Here is a 17,783-nt window from a genome sequence, read left to right on the forward strand (position 1 = left end):
TGTTAAAATGAACCTCATTTTATTGATAAGGACATGGGCACAGAGAAGCTAGGCAACTCGCTCAAAATTACACAGCGAGTGAGTGGTGGGAATAGAATTCTAACTCAGGCAGTATGGCTCCAAGTTTTCCTCTTCAAAGCTGAAAAACAGGCCCTGGCTGATTGGCTCAGTGTTAGAGCGTCGGCCTGGCATGCAGAGGTCCCGGGTTTGATTCCCAGCCAGGGCACACAGGAGAAGCGCTCATCTGCTTCTCCACCCCTCCCCCTCTCCTTCCTCTCTGTCTCTCTCTTCCCCTCCTGCAGCCCAGGCTCCATTGCAGCAAAGATGGCCCGGGCCCTGGGGATGGCTCCTTGGCCTCAGCCCCAGGCGCTGGAGTGGCTCTGGTCGCAACAGAGCGACCCCCCTGGTGGGCAGAGCGTCGCCCCCTGGTGGGCGTGCCGGGTGGATCCCGGTCGGGTGCATGCAGTAGTCTGTCTCTCCCCGTTTCCAGCTTCAGAAAAAATACAAAAAAAAAAAAAAAAAAAAAAACAAAGCTGAAAAACACAAAGTGATCTAAGTTGGGCAAAGTGGCCTCTTCAGACGCTCTGTCTAACTGCATTGAAAAACTATCTGACAGACATTTTTTTCTGAAAAGACCAGAAAGCAAGCAGTCACTAGCACAGAACTGCTTCACTGTCTTTCTATTAATCTGTTTAAACATAAAACACTGGTTGTTTTGTTGAAATGTTCTGTTGACTTATTTCTCTGTGAATGGGACCCTCTTAATAGGTTCTGGTTTTGCAGGAAATGGACTCCCCAAAGAGAGAAGAATCATGTCCCCATTATCACATACAGTGACACCATTATTAGCCATTTGGATGAAACATTAAGCTAAGCAAATCAGTTTTATTTTCTTCTCAACAGAAAAATCCCTACATTCCAAACAGAATTTGACATACGAGAGATGATAGTAGAAAAGAGTGGAAAGACAATTAGAATGATTAAAATGCATGCAATCTAAAATCCGCTCATTTCTTCTACCATAACCTAATAGAAAACACAAAAGCATTTACAATTATGTAATGAACAAGTTTTCACACAGCAAATAAGTATAATTTATATATATATCATTTAACTTGTTTAAATGCTACTTGCTTCTACATGAAAATTTCTCTTAAAACAATAATGTTACCCAAGATAGCTAAGAATTAACAGAAAATGAATGAGAAAAGCAAGTAAATTCACTCAGTATGCGGTACAAAAAAAAATGCCATGTCGTCATCAGATGAAAAGAAAGAGTAATGTTTCAGATCCAGCCTTGCATAACTCTTTTTCACATGTGACTAAAAATAAGAGGGCTGTGACTTTGAACACTGTCCAATGGTACTCTTGTATGCAATTTGAAAATCCCCATGAAGAAATGTGTCATCGTATTTGAATTACTTGTTTCAGATTCTTGCATTTCTTTCTATATAGTTTTATATATATATAGAATATAGATAGAATATATATTAAATATATATAGTATATAGAATATATAGAATATGTAGAATATATATAGAATATATAGATATAAATAGATATAGATACATATATAGATATATATAGAATATATATATATTCTACTAAGATGACCAACATTTTACAATAAAAAAGAAGACAAAAATAAATTGAAAAAAACAATATCATAAATAACAGAAACATCTTATTCATTGCAATAATAATACACTATAGTATGATAAATGCATAATAAAAACATTTGTAACATTTTATATTGTAATTATGCTTACATGCCTATTACTTTTAAATAATAATTGTAAGAAAAAAGTACTCTTCCATTGAATGAATATTTTTTGTCAATGTATCATCTTGTAACAATATATTGGAAATATCTGAACAAGAAATATCCTTCATATTGAATTTTACGTGAATTGTGTTTACCTGTCTATGATTGAATATTCACTGAGAAAGAAATAATCATGAGTCTACAATGTCGTATGTGCTGTGTTGTGTTTCAGTAAGAAGTACACAAAACCATTTGCATGCTCAGTATATCGTGCACTCTCTCAAGGGCTCCTGTGCAGAGTGTATGCGTCTCATAATCGCGTCTCACCGCACTGTACTGATTTTTTTTTTTTTACAGACACAGAGACAGAGAGAGAATCAGAGAGAGGGATAGATAGGAACAGACACACAGGAACAGAGAGAGATGAGAGGCATCAATCATCAGTTTTTCTTTGTGGCACTTTAGTTGTTCATTGATTGCTTTCTCATATGTGCCTTGACCATGGGGCTTCAGCAAACCGAGTAACTCTTTGCTCAAGCCAGCAACCTTGGGTCCAATCTGGTGAGCTTTGCTCAAACCAGATGAGCCCGCGCTTAAGCTGGTGACCTCGGGGTCTCGAACCTGCGTCCTCTGCATCCCAGTCCAATGTTCTATCCACTGCACCACCGCCTAGTCAGGCTGTACTGATTCTTGACAAATCGTCATGTCAAATAGAAATACATCACATCACACACAATGGATCGACTCTGCATTGATTGAATACAGACATTTACAGATTAGTCTTCCAATATCAAAAAGGAGGACGTGTAGGAGGATACTTTTTGAGGGAGGATGGAACTCACAAGAGAAGGACTGTCCTCCCTAAAGGAGGACGATTGGTCACCTTAATTTTACCATATTATAAATATTATAATGATAGTCTTGATCTATCTTGAGTTGAAGATAAAAGTCTATTTTATAAAGCTGCCCACCTATCATATGATGATCACTGCCTATCTATCAAGTGGCTGCCATGTCTTCGGAGGACAGTAGTGAGCATAAAACATGACATATGCTCTAATATCAATTTCATTTCTATGCAGTACCGTGGTCAGGTAGACAGACATCTACAAGATCTGTTAAATGTGACTTAATGATCATGTTAACAATGGTGAGTACACCTCTATCTAAATACCCATATAACATGCAATAATACTTTTCACACTGACTTTCAAAAAGCCTCAACCTCACTGTAACCAGAAGGCAGAATTAAGACCAGTAAGTGGAAAACCCAGGAGAATTGTGTTTGATATAAGAGGCTTTTCAGAAACTTGAACCGTCCAACAATAAAATGATGAAGAACAGGAAGGGAGGTGAGTTCTATGGACTGTTAACAGTTTTGAAAAACTACCGTATTAAAAAAAAAAAAAAAAAAAAAAAAAGAGCGGACATTTGAAACCATGTCAACACAATAAATTAAAATTCTTTTAAAAGTTAGGCAAAAAAGAGAAAAATTACTGTACTGAATGGAGGTTTGCCTAGGTGTCTGTAGTCTCTTTCAGCACTAAATCTTGGCTGCTATCTCATGAGTATTGATTGGCTGTTGGCTGCTCATGAGGTTTGAGTTAAGTTGCCCCAGGGCAGAGATGGACTCAAACTGCCTTCCTGGGAATAGTCCCTTTTTAACAATCGACCAACCACTCACACTATGAGCTGCTTGTTATGCAGCACACAGCTGCGGGGCAGAGGGAAGCACGCTTCTAGAAACCTAAGCCAGGTCCCAGGCCACCCCAGCACCCGCTCGGACTGAAGCCACTTTCCATGTGGTCACGCACGACTGTCCTTGGTGTTTTCACTTAACCAATCCGTGGTTTGACTGGTCCCTGAAGACAGAGCCTAATAATCACATTACGTTGCCACCTCTAGGCGCTGGTGATATTCTGGTGCAGTGATTCTTAAACGTTTTACAGATATTTTTGGCAGGCTGATGAAAGCTATGGCCCTCTTCCTAGAAAAATCCATGCACATACACACACATAGAATTTTCCATATAATTTCATAAACATATCATTGGCTTTCTTCTGGGGATCACTATACCACAGTTCTAGAACCACTTGACTGAGGGCTTTACTTGGAATTAGAGCAGACGACACATTCACCCAATCTTCAGACTGTAAAGGAAACCAGGGGCCCACCAAAATACTCAACGCTGTCTCCAATACAAACTCAGATTTCCAGGGAAATGCTCAAAGTCAGGTTACAAGCAGGCCACTGTTTCTAAAAAAAGAATGACCACTGAAAAAATACTCGAGTTCATTCCCACCAGAGTTAGGCTCACAACCTGAGCCTTTTCTTAAAAGAGGTGAGCACATAAGTGATAATCATTATACCTCCCATTTTGATTTACGGCTCGTAGAATTGATACTCTACATTTGTAGAGTATCAGGATATTGATAACTCACTGAGCTCATAGGCAGACCCAATGCCCTTAAACTAGATGGATTTTCATTGCCTTGGTTCCCTTCTCCTGCTCTGCTTTGATGTTCCACTTACTGTTGAGCTGGAATGGTCAATTACAGGTATGCATATCCACACATGAGGGGCTTAGAGACAGGAGGCTTTAATGATCACCGTGTGCCCAGGTAATTTGGCCTCATGATCAAAATCAGACATTTGAGAAGTTATTTCCAACCTGAGGCCATGTGCTCGCCTTTCACCCCTTCCCCGTCAACACAGCCCCAGTTTGCAAAAGATCCTATTTCTTTTATTTTATTTTGTGGTTTCAAAGGTAGGAAAGAATTCCACCTAGTCTGAAATTACAGCTAACTGCAGGTAAAGAATGTTACTGTATGTGCCTTGGTCCACTAGAGCCAAGGATAATAGAAGGAAAATTAAAATGTCCTTAAAATGTCTGCACCAATTGCGGCCATTGTGTCTGAGTTCAGGTCTCATTAAAGAATGAGCTCTGTTGATGGATCTCTGTGTGTGGGCTTCATGTCCCAAGTGAGGACCATCAAGTGAGTGAATGGACTGGTCTTGCCCCAGGGTATGGGTGCAGGCACTGGATCTGAGATTGGGTTCAGAAACTGCGTTCTAAACTTAACTAGGCAACTGCCTCCATTTATTCTAAATTCTTAACACTCCACAGAGAAGAAAGGCTCTGTGGTGGTGGTGGGGCAGTGGGTAGGAAGCAGAAGCAGACTAAAACATTCCCCTTACGCCTTGTAAATCCATGAATCTCCTGATCCTGGGGCTGAATCCCAGGCTCTAAGAAGTCTATGGTTTATAAGAGAAGGTTGTGACCCATTAGTTGACCAAAAAATCAACTTAGTAAGTCACAGTCATCCTTTCTAAAAAGTACACACAAGCATACACACATGCAAACACAGAGCAGAAAACTATCAGAATGCATGATAGGCAGTCAGAGTAAAAATGTTCTAAAGAACTTTTATTTTGATTATGTTTATGTAGATGTTTTTTATATGTGTGTGTTGTTCATAATGTAAACGTATTATGATGGAGTGTTGGGCCAAAGGGTTTGAAAGCCATCATTTCGGGTGGATTTGAGTCTCAGAAGAGCAGATACGTCTCCTTCTCTGCCCCTTATGGCCCTTTCTGCATGACTCATTCTGCAGTCATGCTGGTTCCTTTTCAGGAGGTGACCCCTGAATTGAGTAAGTTCAAATGACCATCCTTACCTCTCCTCTCCTTCTTCCCCTGAGGCTATTTCTGTTGATTAAAAACCAGTCTATACTCCAAAGGCCCCAGTCTGCCTGCTCCAGTGATCCCCTTCCTCTATCCTTCCTTTCTTTCTTTCTTTCTTCCACCCTTTCTCTGTTGGAAGATTGTAATGAATATTTCAAAGTTAGAAAGGCTTAGTAGCTAAGGCAAACTATGGTTGGAAGAAGAAATTATAGCAAATAAGCAATTAAGGTAGACAAAATACCCCTCCCTCAACACCTTATACATGCTCTCCTGCCTTGGCCTCAGCCCTTGACACCTTGGTTATTGCCATAGCTCTCAGCTCACCCCCTGATTCTTGTCCACACAACTCCATACTGGACACATAGGCCAATTTAATGGTCTCAATATATTGTGTCATCATATAATTTCCCTTCTCAAAATCCTCTGGGATCCCATCACCTCCAGGTCAAATCTCAACTCCGCATTATGCCACTCTGCACTTTCTACAATCTTGCTTCAACCTGTCTGACTAAACTCACCTCTGGGTGCTTCTCAACTTGAAGCCAACTCATTCCCCACTCAGTCTTCCTGCCCAAAGGCGCCTTCATCCAATCTTTCTTTCTCAACTCACACAGACTGCTCCTTAATGTGAACACATACACAATTATTGGCAGAATTCTTGTCATAGCTATATGACGTCGCATATTAATGTATCTGACCTCCTGAAGTTACTCGAAGGCAAGTGAATCAAGGCCAACATCTCCCACCATATCTCTCTTGCCTTGGAAGATATTATGTGACATTAACATACTAAACGAATAGCTAACACTTACTGAGCATTACCAAAAACTGTGTTACAATGTATTATTTAATTTGAATTTAAAATATGCATTTTCCTGACCTGTGGTGGTGCAGTGGATGGAATGTCGACCTGGAGCATTGAGGTCGCCTGTTTGAGGCCCTGGGCTTTCCTGGTCAGGGCACATATGGGAGTTATGCTTCCTGCTCCTCCCCCCTTATCTCTCTCGATCTCTCTCTCTCTCTCACCTCTCTCTATAGAAGTGAATAAATAAAATCTAAAAAAATAAAATAAAATATGCATTGTTTTATAATTTTTTTACAGATGAGGAAGTGGAGGAAAGAAAAGTTCAGAGGGAGAGCCAAGAGAAAAACCAAGAGCTATCTGTTTCTAGGAAAGACAAAGAGTTGTGTGTCTCTTTGGAGAGACAGCCCGTATCCTCACCCACTGCCTCAGAGCTTACAGAATTTCATGACTTACAGAATTTCAAGAATCAGATAAAAGTTATGAAACTTCTTTCCAGAAAAATGCATGATTTGCACACTAAATGTCTGCATTGAATTTCTGGGGAAAAGGACCTCTAATGCCCAGTTCTGAGTCTGAAATGTCCTGGACCCACGTTAGGAATTACTGTAACAATCATGATATGATAGGACATATTCAAATAAATAGTTTCTGTGGTGTCCTCCAAAATCAACACCCATCTGACAAGCAAACTTTTACAATATTACCCTAGAAATTAGAGACTTGGTATAATGTGAATGGGTGATATGGCTGTGTATGTGTAAGCATAGGCATGTGTTCATATTTTATCTAGAACACATGCAAATGAGTCTTGTTTAGTTTCAGCTTTATCCTTATTATAGAAATGATGAGTCTTATGAGGTGAATAGAGTTCATTATCATTCCCATTTGATTGAAGGGGAAGCTAAGTTCAGAAGGGTTATTTGGTCTACCCAGAGTCATACGCTGAACACCGCTCAGTTCTCTGCCTCATCACTGGACCTTGTTGAAAATCAATATGCTCCAAGTAGAACCAGAACCACTACAAGTAGATTATTAGACTGAGGCAAAGCTGAAAGCAAAGAAATTGGAATCTGATGTTCAAAACCATTAACCCTAAGCGGTAACAGTGGTGCCTTCACAATGATTCCAGATGCCTGGCCTCCATACTGTCACCTACAGGTGATAGCCGTCAGGCTCTGCAGCCCATATGGGACAACGAAAGTGGTTTGTGAGACTGTATAATGGCTGTTATGACACCTACATGTGGTAAGTAAGTCCATAAATGTCAACGTGCCTCTCAACGTAAACTGGGTTTTCAGGTCAAAAATCACCTGGTTTACTCCCCGTTTGCATTCTGCTGTAATAAGTGTATTTAACCACTAGAAAAAAGAAATGAATTTCAGCGGCATTTTATTTATAGCTCACTTCTGGCCTTTCAAAGTCCCTGTTTCCAGAACCCCTTACATTTTCTGCCCCATGAATTCTTAATGAGTTCCAGTTGAAAGTGCTACAGTTCCACATTCAGGCTGTTAAAAAATAAAAGAAAATAAAGGAGAAAAAGGGGGGAAAATGAAACCGGAAAAGTATGTTTCTCCCGACTACCGGGATTTATAGCTGATACAGCCTCCTTCTTTTTTCCTCCTTCTCGGCAAATGTTGGCAAAATAACGCCAGCAGTTGGACAGGACTCCTATGTTTTTAAATCCTTTTAATCCTCTTATAGTAACAGAAACATTTGAGGCTGATCTTTGAAGACGCTGCCGAGTGTGGAACACCTGCAACCCCGTGCCTCTTGCTAGCAAACACCCAGGGTGAGCCTAACACAGTTGGGCAGGCACAGAGCCAGAGCAAACCCTCCCAGAGTAATGAGGGTCCCCCTGCCCCTCTGACCTCGCCTTCCCCAGCTTAAACCCGCTCTGGTAAATAGAGCCCTTGCCCTCTGACCCTCCTCCCCAAGTGGCTCAATAAAAATAATTTGCTGATATGTCAGGAAGTAGAAAAAAAAAACTGAGTTGATCCTAGTTGGGACATGGCTCCCGTCACTAACAAACCCTCCTTCCTTTCATTCAGTTGCTTGGAAAATTGATTATATAGGATGAAAGCCAACACTGGGGACAGTCCCCCAACCGCATAGGAAAAAAAAAAAGAAAGAAAAGGACATTATTTGCTTCCTCTTTTCCTCAAATAAGGAAACAAAAGCGGTGTTGTTTATCAACCTCTCTGCTGGTAATTAAAATCTGTTCACACACAATTAGAGGTTTATTTCTCAAGGTAGACCTAGTATATACTCCCCACCATTTATATCTATGTTCTCTTATAGTAGTTGCTTTACTACCAATGGCCAAGTGGGAAAAAAAAATCCATACTCCACTGCAAACCAACTTTATATAAAAAAAAATTATGTAAAGCATACCCACATGAATTACTATCGATTCACAAAATGATTCACTATAGTTTTAGATGGTCAAACACATATTAGAGGAAAAGAAATATGTACAAAGCTTTTAGAGGAATATCGCATGTTTATGTGAGAAACTTCTTAACTTGGGTGTTGTCACGTGATGCTACACATCAGGTGAGACTGAAAGACACACATATTACTGAGAACAGCAGAGAAACCCAAGCATATATAGTGTCTCAAGTCACCTGGGGGAAAGAAAAAGTATATTCTTGGATTTTTCTTAGCCTAATTATGGTGTCTGGATTCACTCAAAGGTCACTAGTTCAAAGACTGGTCTCCGAGGCCCCATCCAACCTGGACACAAGCATGAAATGTCCATTCCAACAACCTTTCTAACTCATCACCAATGCTGCCTCTGCTTGAAATGGACCCTTCATCCCCTCCCCCAGAAGAACAAAAAAGTCCCTCTCCTGTTTGAATTACTTCCATGTCTCCCACAGACCTTCCTAATCTGCCATCTGCCGCCCGTCACTGAGGCTGGATTTCGGTTGTGGAGCACTTTTCAAAGTGAGCTGATAGTGATTTGAAAATACGCCTTGTGACAAGCTGGAACAACTGGGTGTCCCATGCCTTCAGATCGCTTGCTCCTCTGCTGGTTGGTTTATTTGTGGAGCCAGGAAAAGAAGCCAAGAGAAGCGAGAACTACAAGAAGGCTTTTGTGGCCATCGCATCGCGTTGCTGCTCTGTGGTACTGCCCACACGGGAGAAAAGCATGTGTCGTGCTGCTGGGAGGACAGTCACTCTCCAGGGACTTCTTTCCCTAACTAAGGGTGAAGGGCAAGGTTCGCAGTGGTGCTGAGAATCATGAGGCAGCCCTCGAATTCCGTTAGAAGGTGCCATTTTCAGAGCGGATCCCATCTGTCTTTTTATTCTACTTAACCAGAAGAGTAAAATGAACTCATTTCTTTTTTTCTGTTTCCCTTCTCATGGTCACTTAACTTCCTGGGCCAATGGGTGGGACGAGCAATATGGTGAATGAAGAAAAATGAGCTTTTTTTGACAGGAAACTAGAATTCAAAGTTCGGGCCACGCTAAGTCACATCACTGTGACCTTGAATTAGCGAACATCTGCACAGCCTCAATTTTTGCGTCTACAAAAGTAGTATGAGGTTGGATTGAAATTTATCTAAAGTACTTTCAAGGCTTACACTTCTATTACCCTAAGACATATTAAAATCTGATTAAAAAGAGGAAAATAATGAATCTGGACAATAGAGATCACAGATATAACATATATATATATATTTATGTATATACACGAATGTATGTACATATTCATATATTTGTATATGTATATTTATACTTTCACCATATTTTTATGAGGTGACTTACTGTAATCCCACAAAACAAAATTAAAACTTAGAATAAATTGATATAATAGAATCTAGAAATAAGAATAGCCAGGGAGAGAGCATAGTCCGATTCACTGAATAAAATAACAGGAAAAAAATGTCTGGGACCAAACATAAGGTTGCAGAGTTTATCTACTCACAGCACGGATAACAACACAAGTCGTGGGCCCAGAGCTGGCTCTTGCTGACAGCATAGTCTATCTGAGTTGACTCAGAAGTATCCAATAGATGAACGAAAGAAAAATACTGTCTTATACTCCTGGGAAACCCTTCAGCCTAAGGACACAGGCATTATAAGAAATAAAACACATTGGAGATGATACTAGAAAGCACTTGGTATAGGAAGACAGAAGTGATTTCCCTCCGTCCGTAAGCTGTCCAGTAGGGAGGAGGAGACAGAGGACACTGTCTTCATTTAGAACGCTTGCACACAAGGAGCAGAGCCTCAAAGAACCACTCAGACTCCTACCACCCCATCCTGATAAACACCTGAAAGCATCTTAATTTTTGCTCTGATGGACTTTGTAAACCTGTCATTTGGGAGAAAAAGTCAGAAATGACCCACTCTGGAATGACTTCAGTTTGTAACAAATGCTGGCAACAGTGGAAATGCCCTTTAAAATGACATTCAGAACAAAAGAAAAAAAATATCAAGAGCCTTAATACTAGTGGCCTATCCATGTAACATTAAGAAATCAACAATACAAAGGCCTCGTTTCTTCATTCTACCTTTGCTTTATATTCTCTTTTAAGAAGGATGATCTTCAAATTAAAAAGACATCCAGGCCCTGGCCAGTTAGTTGGCTCAGCGGTAGTGCGTCAGCCCAGCGTGTGGAAATCCCAGGTTCAATTCCCAGTCAGGGCATACAGGATAAGCGACCCTCTGCTTCTCCACCAACCCTCCTTATTCCCTGCTGCAGCAATGGCTCGAATGGTTCAAACGAGATGGCCCCAGGTGCTGAGAATGGGAACCTGACCTCACCTCAGATGCTAAGAAGAGCTTGGTTGCTGAGCAACTAAGTAACGGCCCCAGATGGGCAGAGCATCACCCCTTAGTGGGCTTGCCTGGTGGATCCTGCTTGAGGCGCATGCAGGAGTCTGTCTCTCTGCCTCCCCTCCTCTCACTTAATAAAATAAATAAATAAAGACATCCATCTTGCTGTAGTTAAAAGAACTGAGTGAAAAGAAAACTTTCTCTACCACATACATCATTATAGAACATAATAAAGAGATCAATCGATAGGCAAAATATTATTATTCTAAAAGGCAAAAATACAGGTGAGCAAGAAGCTATTGCATACCAATAGTGAAAGCATAGATTAGCAAGTTAGATATGTTGATTTTATATAATAGAGGCACGCGCGCACATGCACACACATGCACACATAAAAGGCATGTTATCTGGCAAAGCCCCATGCAAGCTGCTTTGACTTAACCCTGCAGAGGGGCTGTGATAACAGTAGAGACCACACTGTGGAGGTGACTGCATTGGATATGGAGAGCTGGGGTATTTACACTCCTGCGGATCCAATGCTAATTGGTTAAGAGCTGCCCCCAGGAAAACATTAATTCCTGGAAAGGTTCTGCGTGGGTTTCAGCAACATGGGCTCTGACGGCCTGAAGCAGCCTCAAGCCAGGGTGTTGCTGGCTGAGAAATGAAAGACATGCCTGTGGCCTGTATGTGGAAAAGCGAAAGGGAAGTTGAGGGGATATGGCCTGACTCCCCACAGCTGCTGGTCCTTCCCTCAAAGGAGACAGACCTTCACTCGTTTATGCCTGGACCCCAGTTTCTTTTCACCAGTAGTTTGGCCAGGCAATTGATGACTCTACAGAAAGCAGGCATCCAGTTTGTGGAGTCCAAAAGGTGGGAGGAATAGCTAATGAGCTAGCTAGCTAGATATTTCAAGACTGGAAAAGGTTAAACAATAGACCCAAACTAACAGAATAAAACTTTTTTTTTTTTAACTCAGTGAGAGGAGGGGAGGCAGAGACAGCTCCTGCATGTGCCGCAACCAGGGTCCATCTGGCAAGCCCACCAAGGGGGCAATGCTCTGCCCATTTGAGGCCCTTGCTCCATAGCTCAGCAACCGAGCTCTTCTTAGAGTCTGAGGCAGAGGCCATGGAGCCATCCTCAGTGCCTGGGGCCAACTTGCTCCAATCAAGACGCTGCTGCAGGATGGGAAGACAGAGAGAAGTGAGAAGTGGAGGGGTGGAGAAGCAGATGGCACTTTTCCTGCATGTTCTGACCAGAATCAAACCTGGGACATCCACATACTGGGCTGATGCTCTACCACTGGGCAAACCAGCCAGGACCAACAGCATAAAACTTGAAGGAGATAAATATATAATAAAACCAGTGTGCCATACTGGAAGACACACTTGACCTCACACACAGAGACAACAGGCAGACTAAGGCTGCTTAACCCAGATGAGGACAAAAACAAATAAATAGGAGAAATCAAGTGTACAGGGAGGGGCTATCGCTATTCCATGTCGCTCTAGAGAGGAGAACTAGGAAGGGTAGAAATCATAAACAGGCAGATTCTGGCTTATAGTAAAGATGCACTTTGTAATTATTAGAGCTGGGACAGACATGTGCTGGGAGGGTATGGGCTCCCCATTCTTGGAGCTGTCTGAACTGAAGCTGAACGGAATTCTGCAGAGATTGTAAGGAGGAGCTTTTTCAATGGGGCACGAGAAAGAGGGAGTTTGGGGTGAGAAGCCTTCCACATCCTCTTCCAACTCTATTCCTGTACGACTCTGAGTTTGTTGGTGATTTTCAATGAGATTGCTCACAGAGAGTGCCCAAAAAGCAGGGCCTGGCTGAGCTCTCCACAGATATAATAAGTCTCTGAATGATGGAAATTGGCAACACTTACTCGGCGTCATTCAAAAATCTCTGCTCGGCTGTGAGTTTTTGGAAGGCAATGGAAATATTCACTCCCCCAAACACACCTATGCTTATGGCCAGGCAAAGAGAGCCAAGGAGAAAAAGAGATGTGGAACATCTCCTTCCAGAGAAAGAGGGGACACGTGGATGGGGGAGAGGCAAGGGAGGACAGCAGAAAGGAGAAGCGCTGTGCATGCACTCGCCGTTGCCCGTCCCTGTTTCCCACCCTGGGTTGTTTTGGATAAGTTTAATTTCTTCTTCTCTGGGTTCAATCAACGGCTGACCACATCTGTTCGATGGGAAGTATACGTCATCTTGGTTTTGGACTATAGGCAAGTATGCACTTAGTTTTCCTGCAAGCCGGGAGGGTTGCTCAATGTTTAAGGGTTCTGCCGAGGGAGGGCCAGAAAACAGGGAACAATGGTGTCAGGACAGGGAGCTGTGCAGTGGGGGAGATTAGATTGTTGTCATTCCACAGGCCTGCAGGCCATTTCCGTGACCTTGTTTGAGAGGGTGTCGTCCCACCCATGAAGCAGAACCTTACACACATTATAAAATGTTTATACTTTATCTATGAAACCTCCTTCTTCTAAGATCTCAAAGCACTCCACCTAATTAACAAATCGATCCTCACAAATTTCCTAGGGAGACTGTAATGACTATTATTCTATACACTTTACATATGAAGCAATCTGGGGGTTGATACATCAAGCATATATAGAAGGATCTAGAATAGAGGAGCAGTCTCCTGAAACCCAGTTCAAAACCATGTAACAGACCAGGGAGATTTTCACAGAATGAGCCCAACACAAATATATTGTACGTCTTGGGTAATAACAAAGTCACGTGGAAAAATTCTGAAATGACAGTAAAATTACGCAATGCCCATTTTATTTGGCCACGAAATCTTTAAACCTTGCTACAATATAAGCTTCAATGCTCTGGCTTCTTAGAAAAAGGACATTTAAAACTGGACTGATAATTATTTTCTTTGGGTTATTTACAAGCAATGACATACCATTAGCAATGAGCCCATCTAGCACCAGATTTTGGCCCTAAATACCAAAAACATCTAGAAATAATAATAAAGGTAGGATATAAATTTAATTAGAGTAACCAATCTCCTTCTATATAAAAATATCAGTTACAAGATATAATTAATAGAATTTCCTGTATACAACAGTAAGACAAAAACTACCCAAAAATAAATAAAACAATTAAAATTATAAATTATATAACACAAAACTTTAAAACCATATGGGAAGACTCAAAAAATAGATTTGAATTAATGGGAAGTCATACTAGTGTCTTGAATAGAAAAAAAATCAACATCCAAAAGATGCAATTATCCTTAGGTTAATTTTTTTTTTTTTTTTTTTTTTTTTTTTTTTTTTTTTTTGTAATAAATCCCTGTAAATTAGAAAAAAAATTTTTGTTTTTACTGCAAGACAAAATTTTATTTCTACATCTTCAGAATTAAAACAACAACAATAACAAAATACTCTAAAGGCTACATGACAGAGAAAGGGACTAACAGACTTTGCTCATCTGTGCCAAAGTATTTTAACCTTAATTAAAAAGTCAAATTACCACGGACGTAATTCTTCTTCAGTGGACTTCAGCAGACTCCAGTTTGCACCTAAAAAGTAACTATCTTAGTGTCCTTGTCCATATTCTAGTTTTAGATCAAGATTAGATCCTGTAGTGTAGTGTATTTCTTCTGAATGGTCCAAAACACCATCACTGTCGAGAAGTTCATAATATGGTTCTGTCTCCTTCCTTAATGGTGGATCAAATTTCAGTTGGCCAAAGTTTATCTCTGTGCATGTTTTGTTTTAAGAAAATTTTTTAAGAAATAACAATTTTAGGTAGGCAATTGTAAGGAAGATAACAATCATACAAGCCAGGGCTACATGATTCTGCCACAGGCCCCAAGTTGAGAGGTCGATGCCCTGGTTTCTCAAGAAGTCTTCTCCAGTACATATTGCAGAGCTACAGGTATCATTTTCTGGGCAGAAGTTTTGTCCTAAAAATTCATTATGCTGCAAAGCCGCAAAGCCGTATCGAGGAATGCTGAAGTACTGAAGCCATGACAGCCAAGGCCCAATTGTTCTGAGATTGACCAACAGCCCTGAAAAAATCATCATAAACACAAAAGAGATGGTCATGAGAAGTGTTGCTACGGATACCACACTCTGACCTGCTGCTATGGCCAGTGCCATTGAGCTGGCCGAATAAGCCACCATCATAAGGGTAAACATCATGATGAAGAAAGCCTCCACCACTGGCTTCAATCCTAACAAGAAGTATGTTATACAAGTAAATATAATACTCGGTAACATCCTCATGGGCAGTAAATCAGATAACAGTTTCCCAAAGAAATAAGATGACACTCTGTAGTATCCACTGATATATTCATGTATAAAGAGCTTCTTCTCGACCACGAAGAGCTCCACGGATGACACACTGCTGAAACACTGGTTGGTCGTCAGGAAGAAGAGCACTCCAGCCCTATTCTGAATTCCTGTAGGGTCATTTTTTAGATCATAGAAAATGGCACCTATAACGAGTCCCAGGATAACTGTTATGATTATCTGCGCTATGGAGGCCTGGGGATTACCCAGCAAGTTTTTGAAGGAACGCCTGGAAATCCATCTGAGTTGATGACAGAAGGAGGTGGCATAGGTGATCTCCTTGAAGCTCTCACTCTTCTTCTTTTTCTGAACTCCTGTGAGTTGATCTAATTCAACTTTTGTTTCTCTGAAGAAGGCAGAGTTGCCATAAAACTCAGCTAATTTTTCTATAAGTGGCTTATCTCTCTTAAAAGGCTTTTCAGTCACCTTGGCTTCATCATCTTCATCCTCTCTGTTTAACACCACAGCAGAGGAATCTCCATTAATGACATCCAGAAAGAAGTCTGCAGGGTTATTATAGGGCTCACAGTGGTGACCAGCTGACGCAAAGTATCCCAAGGCCTCGTGAGCAGGCCCGTGGAACATTAGTCTTCCTGAGGCCAATAAGGTGAGGCTATCAAACAACTTGAAGATGGAATAACGAGGCTGATGAATGGAGAATATGATGGTTCGTCCCTGTTTAGACATCCTCTTCAGGAGCAAAAGGACAGCATTTGCTGTGCTTGAGTCTAAGCCAGTTGTGGGCTCATCCAGGAACAAGATGGACGGATCGGTGATGAGCTCCATTCCAATACTAGTCCTTTTCCTTTCTCCTCCAGACACACCACGGATGAACTGAGTTCCAACCTTGGAATCTGCCACTTTAGCCAGACCTAACTCTTGAATGACCACGTTTATCCGTTCATTTTTTTCATGATTCGTCATAGTGGTTGGAAGCCGAAGAGCTGCTGAGAATTGTAAATTTTCTCTCACTGTCAGAGTTCCCATCACAACATCATCTTGTACCACGTAACCTGAGTTACATTTGAAATTGGCAGGTCGAGGTGCTCCGTTTATCAAAACATCTCCAGATAATCCTTGTGGATCTTTCCTTGCAGCTAAGATATCTAACAACGAAGATTTGCCTCCACCTGTGGGTCCCAGAATGGCGTTGAGGCCAGGTCTCATGATCCCATTGACATTCGTTAGTATTTCTTTCTCAACTGTTTTTCGACGAAGTAGAAAGCCACTCTTCACTTTCACTCGATAGCAGATGTTATGAAAACTTAAAACAGCTCCTTCAGTAAATGTCTTCAGGTCCTTGGGGGTCCTCCTAGGGAGGCCACAGGTGTTTTTTTGTGTCATTGAAATGAAAACTGGGTCATTATTAGAAGCCATCTGGAGAGTTTCTGCCTTTCAAGTAATTTATGTCGGATTTTTGCTGTTTGGCAGAATAAATCTTTATAAAACAACTTACTATAGTTAAATCTACCTTTTTATTTATACTTTGGTTGCTCTGCTACCGCCCATAATGAAAGCTGGAACGCCCACTAGTGGGCGGTAGGGGCCAGGTTGACTCTTAGGTTAATTTTTAAACTATTGTAAGACTACAATTAAAATACTAATGTTTGTTTGTTTGTTTGTTTTGCAATTGGCCAAGGTCTTTATAAAATTAGTAAAGAAAAAAATAATCAAAGAAGAATACTCAAATGCATGAATGGAGGTCTAGTGTATTTCCTCCCAAGAAAAGCATGATTTGTTGTCCTCACAAATGTCATATACCATCACTTCCTTCACCTGACCTTTTTTTTTTTTTAGTGAGAGGAGGGGAAGCAGAGACAGACTTCCTCATATGCACCAACCAGAATCCACGTGGCAAGCCCACTATGAGGCGATGCTCTGCCCATCTGGGGCTCTTGCTCCATTGCAACCACAGCCATTTTTTAGCACCTGAGGCAGAGGCCATGGAGCCATCCTCAGTGCCTAGGGCCAACTCGCTCTAATCAAGCCATGGCTACAAGAGGAGAGGAGAAGAAAGAGAGAGAGAGAGAGAGAGAGAAGGAGGAGGAGGAGGAGTGGAGAAGCAGATGGGCGCTTCTCCTGTGTGCCCTGACTGGGCATTGAACCCAGGACATCCACACAGTGGGCCAACACTCTACCACTGAACCAACTGGCCAGGGCCTCTTCACCTGATCTTAAAGTAATTTGCATGGGCTTAACTTTTTAAAGCGCAAGACAAAAATTAAAGGGAAAAAAAATCATTTTTAAAGAGGTTGGGTAGCCTTACCTGTGGTGGCACAGTGGATAAAGCGTTGACCTGGAATGCTAAGGTTGCTGGTTCAAAACCCTGCACTTGTCTGGTCAAGGCACATATGGGAGTTGATGCTTTCTGCTCCTCCTCCCTTCTCTCTCTCTCTCTCTCTCTTACTCTTGCTCCTCTCTAAAAAAATGAATA

General features: G+C 41.4%; 1 long non-coding RNA gene and 1 pseudogene across 1 annotated transcript in view; both read right to left on the minus strand.

Annotated features, from left to right (window-relative positions):
* LOC136389100 (uncharacterized) overlaps positions 1-17,783 on the minus strand; it is a 345,590-nt gene that overhangs the window by 204,637 nt on the left and 123,170 nt on the right. The gene's annotated exons all lie outside the window — the stretch shown is intronic.
* LOC136402636 (broad substrate specificity ATP-binding cassette transporter ABCG2 pseudogene) lies at positions 14,365-16,740 on the minus strand (annotated as a pseudogene).

This window comes from Saccopteryx leptura, chromosome 1 (assembly GCF_036850995.1).
Source record: "Saccopteryx leptura isolate mSacLep1 chromosome 1, mSacLep1_pri_phased_curated, whole genome shotgun sequence".
Classification (NCBI taxonomy): Eukaryota; Metazoa; Chordata; class Mammalia; order Chiroptera; family Emballonuridae; genus Saccopteryx; species Saccopteryx leptura.